Raw genomic sequence first — 15,558 nt, 5'->3', positions numbered from 1 at the left:
TTTAATTTGGTAGTATGAGAATATTTTGGTAGTTTTTGGTTCCCGCCACGAGACGTTTTGTCCCTCTGTTGACAATTCGATAAAGCGACACGATCCACTCAATTCACTGTCAGAAGCTCGGGTTAGATTGATAACAGTACTGTGAGTGAGGTCTCATGAGTGCTATTGACTGTAGTCAAATAACTGCGTCAAAACGCATGAGGTCTGGCTGAGTAATTTGTCTCTGTCTGCATTTTATAAAATAACAAGGAGTTTATTAAATCTTAAATCTTTTCTCTTACTTTAATATTTTGATGCTTGTGAGCATTTTTTATGGTATTGAGTTTTAAGTGTACCCCGTCTCGTTGCAAAACATAACAATAACATAAAAATCAAACCGGCTTTATATCATTAGTGTCTTACATTGTATAGCAAATGTCAAAATAAAAGTCACTACACCTGTCTTAAGCTTTCAAAGAACAAATGACAATTAATGTAATGAAAATAACTAAAACCCTTTAAATTAAAACTTTTTTATTACATACACGTGTTTCGGTTTGTAACCATCATCAGTGTACATTAACCTCTAAATAAATAAATAAATAATAAACAATTAGATATACACATGTGGACCTTTTAAACATATGTTAAATTTAAATGACACAGTTGTAATTTTCTTATTAGTAATCTGTATTTAATATTTTAATTTTTTCAAAAATTGGATTTGTCTTATTTTTCAGATTACTATTTAAAATGTTATGAGGGTCTTTACTATAATTTAGATAAATATGTAATTCTTCTTTTGTGTTTTAATTTCTCTCCTTTCCTTTCGATATCTAAAATTTCCATGTTCTTTTCAATATTTGTGTAGTTATGGTCAGTCTCCAATAAGTGTTCAGCAAAATTTGATTTTATTGTAGACATTTTATTTGTTTTTTAAAGCTTGTATGTGTTCTTTAAACCTTTTATTACAATTTCTTCCAGTTTGCCCAATATAATAGCTTTCACAGTCACTACAGTTAATTTTGTATACTCCAGATTGTTTGTATAATTCCTGTTTGTCATCATTTTGGTTCACTTTGTTTTCAATAAGTTTAAATGTATTATTTCTTGTTTGGTGACTGATGGAGAATTTTGAATTTTGAAAGGTTTTTCGAACAGCTTTGTTTAATTTAGTATTGAATGGTACACATATATATTTCTGAATTTCTGTAGTATTATGATTAGGTAGTATTTTGTTGGTTTTATTAATTTTTCTTGTTTTCTTCTTAATCATTTTGTCTACAATTTGGGGTTGATATCCATTTTTGACAGCTAGGTATTTTATTATTTTTATTTCTTTATTTTTATTTTCATCAGTCATTGGTATATTTAACATTCTGTTTACCATTGAGTGAAATGCTGCTAATTTGTATTTCCAAGGATGGTTAGAGGATGATGGTATTAGAAGATCTGTTCGGGTTGTTTTTCTATAAATTTCAAATGAGTGATTTCCATTAAGATTAGAAATACTTATATCAAGAAAGTTAATTTTGACTTTTTGGATTTCTTTAGAAAACTTAATTGTTGGTGATATAGAATTGAGAAATGTTAAAAAGTGCTCTGCCTGGTTCTCATCTCCATTGAAAAGACATAATATATCATCCACATATCTAAACCAAAAAATTATTTTGTCTTTAAATGGATTAGTGTCACTCATTATTTTGTTCTTTTCTAAATGTTGCATATATATATTTGCAAGAAGGCCTGAAAGAGGAGATCCCATTGCCAACCCATCTTCTTGTTTGTAAAAGTCCCTATTGTATTGAAAATAATTTTTATTAACAGTTGCTTTTGTCAATGATAAGATATCGTCAATTTCATTCATATCTAGTTTACTGTATTTTATTAGATTATCTTTTAGGATTTGAATTGTTTCTTGTTTTGGAATGTTTGAGTACATGCTGTTAACATCAAAAGAAATGAAGAAAGAATTTAATGGAATTTAACATATGTTTAAAAGGTCCACATGTGTATATCTAATTGTTTATTATTTATTTATTTATTTAGAGGTTAATGTACACTGATGATGGTTACAAACCGAAACACGTGTATTTAATAAAAAGTTTTAATGTAAAGGGTTTTAGTTATTTTCATTACATTAATATATATAGATAACCCTATAAGTGGAGTTAATAACATAACAAATGACAAATTCACGAAGATCTCACAAGAAAAACTATATTTGAGTTTTCCCACCTTCCCAACGTCCTAGGAACATGCAATTTGATACACACGAGACTCATGACTTACATAGAAAATCGAAAGCATTTTCACGAAGATAAATCATCCATAGGGATTGAAATAACCCTTAAAGAGCTAAATTTTGTTTTTCAACTTGTTGTTGATGTCCTAAAAAGGTGACGTTTGACACGCACGTATAAAACGTCCTAAACATGCTATCGACACCGGAAACCGTTTTAAACTAACGTATTTATCTTAAGCGGGGCATGAATGGAAACGCAACTATGACACCGGAAGTACATTTAAATGAACTAAAATAGTTATTTTTACACCAAACTAGAGTTTACAAAACAACTTCCTTGATAGGGAAAACAAGGATAACACTACTATGGCGACGGAATTACCAAAGAGCCGCGGTTGACGATTCCTAATGTAAGTTTATTCATAAAGAAGATATTTCAGAAATATACATATCTATATTTTCTTGATCAGGGTATCGACGCAAACGCTAATACATCCTGAAAATACCTTACACCAGAATTAAACTATACTGACAGTAAGTAGTCGCTTTTCAGACCAACATGTTATATATTTTCTTGATAGGGGCAATAGTACACACACTAATACGAGACCGTATGTAGATTATATTGTTCGGAAGTTGATGATTTTTGACTGAAGTAGATGAACATCTAAACCATACGTACTGGTACTCGTATAAACATTTCTAGTTCAAATCAATATTATTATAAAGTTCCACCACATTACATCCAAGTGCTTTCACTAAGATTACATGCGGACTTAGTTATTATTCCACTCTGTCTTGAAATATTTCTTGATACTAAAATTGGTGGAGCTACTCATTCAAATATTAAGAAATATAGCAGAAATATTTCTGTATTTCATTGATACTCAAACAAATGTCTCTCCACTTCAGGACTCTAAAACATCGCTCTTAAATTTCAAATTCAATTCTTCTGAAGTTGATCAGGAGAAAGGGATATCTTTCAATGGCCATTACTTATTTTCAGAAGTTTTGATTATGCCGTTTAAAAGGGGACGCCTATGATGTAATTGTTATTCAATAGACACTTACGTGCAAATTACCGTGCTAATCGCGACCGCTATAAGTTGTGTTGGAGATTATCTTTTTCGCCAGTTCTGCGCTCTTTTTGATATTATTGTTTGGTCTACATTTCTTTATTTTTTATTTTATTTTAAAATATATCCAATACTATACAGTAAGGTTTCCCAATGGTATATATATATATATCTGTTCAGGCACCCTCGCGGATCGTTGTATTTTCGCCTAGGTTATTTTTTGCCTTCGCTTTTTTGATATCAATAACCTTACTATTGTTGCTATCACTATCTTTCATTCTGTTTATAAGGTTGTCATGTGGATTTCTAAAATTTGAGTTTTTGAGTAAAGTTTTCATCAGGCAATCTGCTTCCATTTGGGCTATTTCACACTTTTCTTTTATTTGCGAATTATTTACTACAGTCATGTCTCAAATAAACTTAATACGGCCGACTCTCAAAGTGAAAACACTTATTTAGAAGGTATATTCTGTTAGAAATCCCTTGGAATATATCAGTGAAGGAAGTGTTACTAAGAATGATTACATTAAACATGTTTGCACCAAATTGTCTTCAAGAATTTATGTTTTCCCAGGCATTATGGCTTGTTTTACTCCCACTTGCCAGTTGGTATCGCGGTGAGCTTGAGCAAATAATCCATTAATAAGAGCATCCAAACTGTACAAACAAGCCATTCCCGTAATTGCACAGTCTTACAAGGAAGCATTCCAAATTCTTGCTGTACATTTCCTCTAACATTTTATTTTTTATATCTAATGATGCTATGATAATTGTCCAAAACATACCTACGTATTATATTAAAATGCTCAATAATGACGAACTGGGAGGTATAGAACGGCAGTGTATAAAATCTTTTGCTCAAATACCAGTATTAAAACTATCAAATTAAAAATATTGTGTTACATTACGATTTTATAACATATATAATTTGTATATTGTTATTAATATATTTTAATATAAATGTTTGGTTAAGTAGTATAATGGGCCGGAAAAAAAATTGTCTATCAAATCACTAAAGCTAAATCACACACGCAAACGCACTCGCGTTTCATGATTTACGTAAAACCATCGTCTGTTATCAGAGAATACTACAATAAATACTTATTATGACATATTTGAAGAGATCTTTACATGAAAATATTTTTTTCTTTATACACTTTATATATATAAAATATCGCTGTTGTTTCAAACTAGCTATCTGTTTGGCAAGAAGTAATATACCTTGTAAATACAGACTCTTACTCTTATATGACACTTCTGTATTTGAAAAATGTACTACAAACTGAATTTCATATAATTCCAGAAACATTGGTTTCTTATACCGAGTACAACTGGAAGCCCTGGAATGCAATAGCGGTTTCCTCTGATGAACCAATTCACACCAGAGCAATGCGAACTTGCTCTCTATAAATACCTCATATATGACATACCAACTTCTACAATGATATGAATTATTCTGTTCTTAATTACATGCCAAAATTATATAGTTTGTTAACTTTTAACAAAATTAAAAAACATTAGTATCTTATTTTAGGATTTAATATATAACTGCAATTTAATCCGTAACCCATTCAATTAATTGATTCGGGTTACAGGATAGGCGTTACAACATAGAACGAACGAAATTTTGATATCACATATTTTTCATGTACAGTTTTTTAAAACCTTTTTATTGCAAAGATCAACATCGTGTTAACCCGTGCTGCAATTGCAACTAATAATGGAAAGGAAGTGGGAAATAATACTAGAAAGGACATGGCGCTCATACAGATTGCACATTTGTATGTGCGACAGTGTCATGTCTATAATATTTTATTATCCTATTTCTAAACATCTTCCCACATGCTGCCGCCCATATTGCTGGCAGTAAAAAATAAGTAGCTATTCATTTCTTGAGAGCAGGGAGTTGAGTTATATAGAAAGAGCATACTAAAAAGAATCATTTTCGCTATCATGACAATATTTTATCTTGGTTTTTACCTCAATATTAAAAATCTCTTCTATAATATCTATGCATAAAAACTTTTAATTTTTTGTTCTTAATTTTGTGTCATTGTTAAGAAAGTTTCTGAAGAAGGGGTTTATTTAACAAGTATCTGTATTTCCAGTTCATGTAAAAAGTATATATTGATTACATTTTAATTATTTAGAATTCTGTAATATTCGTTATAAAAACATATCTAAATTGCTTTATTTAAAAAGTACTCGTTGTTTTATAAAAATTGATAATAATCACAAGTTTACAAAAATATACCATAAAGCGCAATAGGTGTAATCAACAATGAAGATCCTACAAACATCGACTGTGCAGGATAGTCTTTACTTTTTCTAATCTAATTCGTAACAAATGTGCGTTTGCTAGTTATAATATGGAAACAGGGGAAGAATAAATATAGGTGAATAAGGAAGTCATGGTTTTATTTTATACAGATTGAGCTTTACTTTGAGATTTATGGATTTGAATTATTCAAAACTTTATTAAGTACAGTATGAGCATTTAAGAGAGGAAGAACAGAATACAGTATATACGAATCATTTAGTGGGTTGGAGCCGGATTCTAAGTTAGTATCCAGTTTACATGTTGCATGTGTTTTGGGGATTTTTTATGCCTAGAGTTAGACTAAATTTAGGCCAAAGAATAATTCGTTCAGGTCAAAACTCTGAAATCCCAATGTTATGCTTACTTTAACCAGTATGCAATCTCAGTAAAAAAAATATTACTGAATAATGTAATTTTCCATTTATGCCTCTCTCGTATATTGGAAATTAATTTTTTTATTATTTGCAAAAACATTTTGTTTTAATCCTAAATCTTGCTCTTAAGTATTATCATTTGGTCCGACCTGATTTTGAAACAGTTGCGCTGAAAGTTTCGCTCGTGGGATGAGAACTAAGTAACGAATTAAGAACATCTCAGATACTCTGGGAGCTTTTAGTCTTGTGGAGGTTAATACGATTGTCGTATCGTAGGCTAATGGAACAGAAGTAGTTTCTTTGTTAATAGATTTACTGCAATCCCTTTTATCTGTATCATTTAGAATCAGCTTCCTCATATACAGTTGCCCGAAAATCTTATTGTGACAACTAAAAAACTTGTAATATGTTATGTATAAGCGATTGTGAGAAAACTTGGTGATAATCGTTAAATTTAAAGTTCTTCAATTAACAATATTGTTCATTTGTAGTTTTGTTATTTGTTATTTGAAAACGTGTAGGCATATTTGGATATGCACTCCTTTCAATCAAAAGTTTTTATTTTTGACATAATTTTACACCCACAACACAATCCTAGTTTTGTCAAATTGTCTATGAATAATTCATGAATTGAGTAATATTAGCGTTTTCCAATCCTATTATAGGTAAGTGTATCACGTGTATTAGTAAGGTACTGTAAAATGTTACATGGTTAACTTAACAGGGAACACTGTTTCCCAAATAGATTTCTTTATTCTAAGTTAAGTTTCAAGTCTTTTGTATCTGTCTATCAAGGGGTATCACACAGACTGATAAATGAAAACGACACGATTTTAAGAAGGATCCGATTGTTTTTCATTACCTCTGACTACACTAGCAGTTACTACTCATATGTTATGTATATAATTATGTCATATTATTTGGAATCCTCAAAACTTTCGCCTGTTACTGCCATGGTTTACGTCATCGATACATTTACGTTGATAAATTACAACGTTTTCTATAGAATTTTCATAAGAAGTCTGGATTTAACAAGCATGAATATTGACAATGGCTATAAACGATACTAAATATAAAGAGGGTTTAATTCTGTATATTTTTAATTAAAGTTCAAAAATGGAGATCAGCGCCTCATTTTCAGTAATTAATTATGAGTATTTCTTCATTCAGCTTTCTCAAGCTATTCTGTTCACTCTTTGATCTTAGTTATCCAAGTAACTAGTATAATCAAATGTTTACTGTATTTATAGTTTGTATTACAAGCGTTTTATAATTTGCCTTATAATAATTTTCAATATTTATTATTGTGATAAGTTCATATTGTTGATGATCTCAATTAACGATGCAATCGTAATCCTACAATTCCTCCATGTAATCTATTATTTTCACAAAAACTTACAATTACTTATGCTGATTAAAAGATCATTTGCTTTCAAATGCTCAATATTATCTTAACGTTACATTCTTAAAATCTCAGCGTGTACTATAGTACTGATCCAGATCCACAATCATCAAAACATTTTAAGTACTTCTTGTGACTTGCAGCAATATGTCTATAAAGATTTTTAGCAATTAATATATCTACCTTAACAACAAGCAATTGTGAAAAGCTTTGTGAATCTTCATTGGTTTGCACTTTAGTACTAACATCAATCATGAGCTGAATGTAAACATTTTTAAGAAATGTACCGGAAAACCACCCTGGAAAATGTTATGGAATCCTCTTAATTCAACTCAATGGAGGATCACATTTGACATTTTACGCTAATCCAAACTATTTCGGTTACGTTTAGTCATTCTTCTTGAATATTCCTTCGCAGTAACTTTGTTTATATTTCCATTTATATTTCTCTCAAGAACTGAAGTTGCAATTAAATGTCACAAACTGACTTACCGCAGCAGCACAAAGTTTAAATAAGAAGGTAATGTTTTGAAATTAATATTAAAGTTCATTATTAACTCAGCATAACTTTGCTCTTCTATAATAAACTTGTGTTTCAGAACCAGGTTTACGCAGAGAGTTTTCAACTGCAAATAATTTTTCTTTTTTATCAACGATATTTCTATATTTTGATGATAACCATACAAAGAATTATAAATAATTAATATAAATTAAGACGATTACTATAATTAAGTAGCATTGATAATTTGTTGAATAAATATAATCTTATTTTTTTGTCTTCCAGCTATTCTGGAAGAATGACATACATACATACACATGCTCCATAACTTCTTCATTCATTGATTATACATAATCAAAGTAGAATTTTTTCACCAACGTATTATGATTTAAAAGTATATCTCTCCATCTTCATCCATAAAAAACTAAATAGAATGTATCCATAATATTTAACTCGCACTGTATGTTTTCTTAATAACAACACAGCTGTTACTACGGCACCACAAGTAGATTCTAATGGCCGCAAATACTCATTTTTGACTAATGTGGACTTCTCAGACTAACTGTCTTGATTTGGAGCAACAAAGCAATCTAATATGGCATCAGTAATGCCTTACATTAGAAGTAGTTTATTTTGATTGTTTTTATACGCTTTTGGACAATGAAGACTTTTCAAAACTATATATTTTATTAATTTAGGTGACAATGTAAACGCTACTATGGAGCGAAAATACCTTTGATCAGAAATAGATTACAATTTCCAACAGTGTATACTTCTTAACCAACATATTTAGGCTATGTATTTCCTTGATGGGAACAACTATGCAAACGCTACTACGGCTCCGGGAATATCTTAATCCTTGAATAAGATTACAGGGACCGACATTAGACTAACTTTGACTGGAGTAGGCATATCAGACCGGTTTTATTATTTTTAATAATGGTAACATGGCAAATTCTAACTATGGCGAGTGAAATATAATTGATCCGAACCAAAAATGCTTTTCCCCCTGCTTTAAGAGTCTTAAAAGAAAGAGCCTGTTTCAATTGCCTTAATCTTTTGAACCTCTTAACAATGAGCACTGAAATAACACGTGCAATTAACATACCATTTCTGATTCAAAAGTATTGTAAGGGTCCATCGTATTACGTCATAAGTACTTTAACTAAGCTTACTACGATGGTACATTCCTTCACTCTGTCCAAAAATATTTCGAGTTTTATTGAAATTGTTGGAGCTACATATTCAAATATCGCGGAATATTGCAGGGAAATTTGTATACTTTATTGATACTTTATAACAACTGTTTTACTCACCGACATCAAGGGGTATCAGCTTATGACGTATCTTATATTTAATAAAATCACATGTGAAAAGCCGCGGGTAAATGCTATCATGATAAAACTAAAACGTGATGAAGGTAAGCGAAACACATATCGAACGTATGTTGTTGTACTTTACCATCAGATATACCTTCTATAGAATTTTTACTAAATTAAGATTTACAAAACGAGTTTAAACCATCATACTGATGTACGTTGGTATTAATTTGGTTAGTGGATGTTATATGCAATATATAACCCATTATTTTTTCGTTACTGGATTGAAAATAAAGTTATTGTCTGATCAACATACGAGTGTTTTGGTAACCAGCTGTTTTAAACTGTACAAAAATATTCCCTTAATAATAACATTGGAAATTTGGAAGCATGTAAAGCAGAGCTCTATAGTCGGATGTATATAAAAACTCAACAGGCACATCTAGGGAATACGAGCTTTTGATTGATATCTAATCAGATATGGGTAGACCTATAAAATGACGGTGGAGATGTACTGCGTGAGACTCACTAGTTTACTGCTACCAGAGAAACGTTTCTTATGCAGTCAACACGTTTAGACATGTTTTGCAGCTTTAGCTGGGATTCTAATATCATTACTAGATATCATCTTGAATAAATTTAATACCAAATATAGGATAAACATTACAAATATTTACTACAAAACCACACTGTAATAATACGTTTCTAAAACAATAGAGAGGAACCACAACATTTTAATTGGTGTTAAAAGTAAACGAGGAGTTAAAAGAGGAAGTGAATGAGAATTTTGAAGTTCTGACGTGTTTGATAAAGCCGATTAGAGCTCGGTGGTGAAATGCGGCAGCGGCGAAGCTCTTGGGCCTAATCCAATGATTTCACCTCTCTGGAAACAACAGCGCTTCATTTCTAACTATGATAATGCCTATCACCGGTTCTTATATACTGTGAGAGCGTATTCATTTTGTAATATTAAATTAAAAAATAGCAAGTATTTCAATCGTGGTGTAACGAATTTATGTATTTTATTTTTTAAGTTTTGTAATTTTTGAATGAGGATTTATTGTCCTATTTCTAAATATCCACAAAAGAAGGTACCCATTTATGAGTTTTAAAGACAAAAAACGATATATAAAGAAACAGGATAGAACTAGAGCAAGGAAGGAAGGAATGTTTGGACGCTTTTCTCACAATACTATTACCTATTCATTTACTCACTCACTGGGGATTGGGATTTGTGGACTGGCTACTCGACCCCGCATAACTTTTGCAATCCTGGTGGTCATTTTATTCAACATATTGAAAGTCAAAGGTTGCTTTGTAGAACCTTAATCGAGATTGCTCTAAGCGGAAGAAAACATAAAACGCTAATTTACTAAACATTGAGAGCTATGATTCTAAATCCAGCTCTGAGTGATATTGAAAAGTCAATGTAACTGGGTTGACCTCAAGGTTGTATTTATTAGTCAAAGCCAATGACTCAGTTCAATGATCGTTTGTTGACCTTTGCAATACACATACTATTCAACACAACCATTTTATTACAATTTGTTAATAGCTTATAGGTTGTCTCCATTTCAAACCCTATATTTTATATAGGTTATTACGATTGGGCCCTCTTAGTGTTTTATATTGTGGTGCATTCCAACCGGAAAGTGTATACCGGTGTTTATGTAGTCGTAAATACCTCTGTAAATTCTTGTGTCCGCTCCAAATTTTCAAGATCCCAATCAACAGTTCTAACAGTGATGGAAATACCATCCTAAGAAATTATTTGTAAATTGATTATATTTCAAAAATATGTCATTGCTCAAAAATATATTCAGTCATGCTCAAAAATATTAAAACCGTTGAATATCAGTAATCGAAATCATTCCCCTGTGTGCTATTAAATTCATTGTAGTTGTAGCTTAGCTCACCTTTCTATACGAGCTCTTAAATTGATTAGGTACAAAAACTTCAGGACACAAAAAAAGATCTGTCTTGTCAGACACAGATGTGAAACCAAGTATGAAAAATATTTGACAAAATAGTCGTATCTTCAAAAATTCCTGTTATCCTAGGGTAGTGAGGGAAAAATTATCGGAAAATAAAATAAATTCAAAAATGAAAACATCAGATAACCAAAAAGTTAGTAGAATGTGATGAAAACTGCTGACTTTTTCCCCCTCCACCTTACTAATAAATGGAATAATTATGGATCATTGGTGCTGTCAGTTTCAGTTTAACGTCTTTTGACTAAACACGGCTCTTCCAAGCGAGGTGTTGATATCCGGAACATCGATTGTATAAAGCTAATGTTTCAACTAGGTGAAATATTCCTTTTCAAAACTATTCACTTAAGTCTGATAAAAAACGATAGAATTTTTGTAAATCAATAAAGTTTATGCTACTTAAAATTACTAACTGCAATCTCTTGGCTCGTTTAGATTGTTACTAAAACATATGTATTTTCATGTCATGTTGTAAATTTATACATGTCATAAATTTACAACATAACATGTATGTAGATATAATAACAATTGAATTCCATAAATTTCAATCTACACGAATTGTGATGAACGAAAACATTGCACTAGTGTAGTGCCAGAAAACAGCCTCCTTGATTTTGTCAACTCTTAATAGATTAGATTCCTGTGTTGAGGGTTGTATTTTCCCCTATGGCACGTGTCCTCCCTCCGATCACACAACTACTGATAAATCCCTTAGGTATACTGCAAACATATCACAGCCACGTGCCTCAAGTAAAACAGAGTACTAATTTATACCTAAATAATTGTGTCAGTAATAATATTACAACATAACGAATTATACTGGACCATATATTTAAATTTTATAAGTAATAAAACTTTATAGTTATGAAGTAATCAAACTTGTTACTGGACAAAAATATTTATTAACGTTATTTTGGTGATTTGAAACTAAATTAAAATTGTCTAAAATGTTACAGGATTGCAATTTATTAACGTATATTTTTATTTAAATAACTATTATAAAATATCTGATCTATTCATTCCATGCAATAATTTAATTTGTACTATCAAAATTATATCAATACAACTTATTCACAATTAAGATTTATTTTGTGTATTGCCATCCCTGCGTAAGTTCTTTTATTATAAACCAGTGCTTGATTACGCATACTGGTCAATTTAAATTAACAATAAAAACCATGGTATATTAATTAATACTATTATGTTAACTTTATATGTTCTATTAAGAAGAGAATGATTTTTAAATGTTTTCTTCCTTTCGTAACAAGATTTTACAAATATTTCTTAGCTTACACCTTATTCGTCAGCGGTTTTATCAAATATTAACATTTACCCGTGACTTTTTACTCAATTTCATTTCGAGAAAGATGGACAACATGACCATTTTCTTTTTAAGTGCCATTCCAAACGATTACGTTATAAGTGAAAGTCACCGAAAGATATTCCAATCTCCTTATCTATTTTATATTTAATTTTAAATAACAAGGTTTTTTGGGATACTAAAATAGTAAAGTGAAATCACGCTAATTTCTCTGCAGTACGCCATGATATTTTATTAAATAACTCCAACTATTTCAGTGATATTTTATGTATATTAGGCTAATTTCGATGAGTCTTAAAGTCGAAGTACTTAGCATTTCAGTTAACGCACTTACAATGTAATAAACTATGGAGCTCTATGAACTCGTAGTTTAAATCGGAAGTAAGCATATTTAACTTAACCATAACAGTGTTCATGGTTAAGAGCATCAGATATTAAGCGAAATTCCGTTTGGTTTTTATTTTTGGATTTGCGCGTGTATGAGCACTTCTGGTGCATATATACATATGTACTATGCAGTTCTGAGATCCTACTTTAAAAGAAAAACAAAACAAATGGTATGTGTTTTATAATAGCTTTAAAATCTGAACCAAAATAATATTGTAATTTTTTCTTATATCTACTTTACACTACTGACCCAAGCACTGCATACATAATATTTGCTAAAATTTACTAATAAAGATAAGTGTTTTTTCTACTAACTTCTTCTACTAACTAAAAAAAAAAAAAAAAAAAAAAAAAAAAAAAAAACCTCTGTGGTCAATAGTTATTAAAAAAAGGATGAAATAAGAAGTGTTGTTTCTTTTAAGTTTACTCTATGCTTTCATCCTATAAACCTAAAGAAATTTAAATTGGTACTAAAACGTATGATAATTTTGTCACATTTTAATGTTTATAAAGAACAGCTGATTATAAAAACATATTTAATATCTGCTTATTACGCCAGAAAGGAAGTTTCCTAGGAATAGTGGGCCATAGCCTGGAGGAATTTACAAATTTAGAAGAATCCTATATGTTAACCAAGTAACCTAAGAAGTCTCCATGCAACATTTCAATACAGTCGGTCCAGTAGATGTTACGTGATTGAGTGACTCACGAATATACACACGGAAACTGTTATATTTTAGTATAATAATATACATATAAAACAGAATAAAACTGAGGAGAACACTGACGCCCTCCCTATTCGTTGACAGTCGAACAGAGGGAGAGTTAACGTGGTAACAGGTTACCTGTCAATATCACTAATTAAAATGAATCACGACAAAAACAAGGTCGAATTACCATTCACCATCCAGCCTCTTTGCCACGTAGTCCCAATTCAAATATGTAATACTATATTTTATTATACTTATTCTATCAAATCGTGATCAATCTACGTGCTTATGCCAATCTGGAAAATAGTTACATACAGTTGAATCCGAAAATGGTTAAGAATATCAGCTATAAATCTCGATAGGTCGATTACTTCGTATATTCACATTACGTTACACTTTATGTTAATTTTTAGTTTCAATCTCTATTCAACCATAACCCCCACAAAAGATGTAAATTTACAATTATTTTACCTGTTCTTTAAAAATATACCATAAAGTGACTAAACGAATACTAGTTCATTATTGAACAAATCTAATGTCATTACATCTTAAATATGTAAAGCTGTTACTTTATATTTTTCCAAACTAATAAAGAAACTGTTAGAACTATAGTGGTATTGATAACGTTGATTTTTGTGAGATTTTTCATAGTAAAACCGTTTAAAATATTCCACAGAACTAAAAGAATACAGTTAATGAGTTGCATTATCTAATTAATTATAACGTTGTACATTAGCTGGATATACTCAATTCACTTCATAATCACATATTTTTATCAATAACTATAATGATAACAGACGTTTTCACAATAAAATTCTACTTATTCTTTTTTTTAAAGAATGTGTGTTTATTCGAATCTTATTGAATTATATTCTTCGCTTGAGTATAAGTCCCAAAATTGTAAGTTTATAACACACAGCAAAAGCGGAACAGTTTTTGTTATGTTGTAATGCCAAAATTGACTGCCACTCGATTTCGCGTTGTGGTAAGTCAACGGAAAAGGGAGATCTCTGTTTCAGACATTGACACGTGCCACTAACAAAAACCGTCCAATCAAATAGCTCTTCTCTGCAAACATTCCTGTGCATTGTATAATTTGTGTACAGTTAAATTAGTCTTCATTCAATATAAATTGGTGGATATAAACTGAGAACCACGATTTTTTGCCAAATATCAAATCGCTGAATTTAAAAAATAAAATAAAATAAAAAATAAAAAAAATAAATAAATAAAAAAAAACAGTACAATCATATGACATTTGAACATTAAACATTCTAATACATGTAGCCTAATTATTTGCATGCAACCTCAACACGTTGTGTAGCATGTACAACCTCCTACCATGTATAATATAATCTTAAATCTTTAATACTGCAAATATAAATGTACCTAAGGTAACACCTATGTACAAATCACGCTAACCATTATTGGTTCTACACCAAGACTATAAGGATATTAAGAATGATAACCATAATATTGTATAATACACAAGGATAATATATAATAATTAACCAAAGATAATCAAAGCACAGATGTCTTCCTGAAGTTAGTACCTTTAACCTGTAAACAGAATTCGCTAGTGATGCGCCTGTGTTACGTACAGTATAATACTTCCTAAGTCTGATTGTCAGAGGGTACGGTGAGCAGTTTTCCGATAAACTTTTGTGTTATACCTTTTCTGTGATTGGTACTACGCTCTGCCAAACAAAGTCACCTTATTTAGCAATTCTCTTTAGCATGTTGGGAAAAAAAGCACTCCGAAAATGAAGGAACATACATGAGTTCGTAAAATCAGTGCCGATACCTGCTTTACTGATCCCTCTTAATTCCCACCAGTATCATAGGAGAATAGTCTACTTCACAATGGTCTTTCAGGTATATAAGTCATAAAATAAAGGCGCTACTACTGTGTCCCATACAGCCCTGTGGCGCTAC

Source organism: Homalodisca vitripennis, chromosome 3, assembly GCF_021130785.1.
Source record: "Homalodisca vitripennis isolate AUS2020 chromosome 3, UT_GWSS_2.1, whole genome shotgun sequence".
Classification (NCBI taxonomy): Eukaryota; Metazoa; Arthropoda; class Insecta; order Hemiptera; family Cicadellidae; genus Homalodisca; species Homalodisca vitripennis.
The sequence above is the reverse complement of the archived record's forward strand: the minus strand, read 5'-3'. Positions refer to the sequence as shown.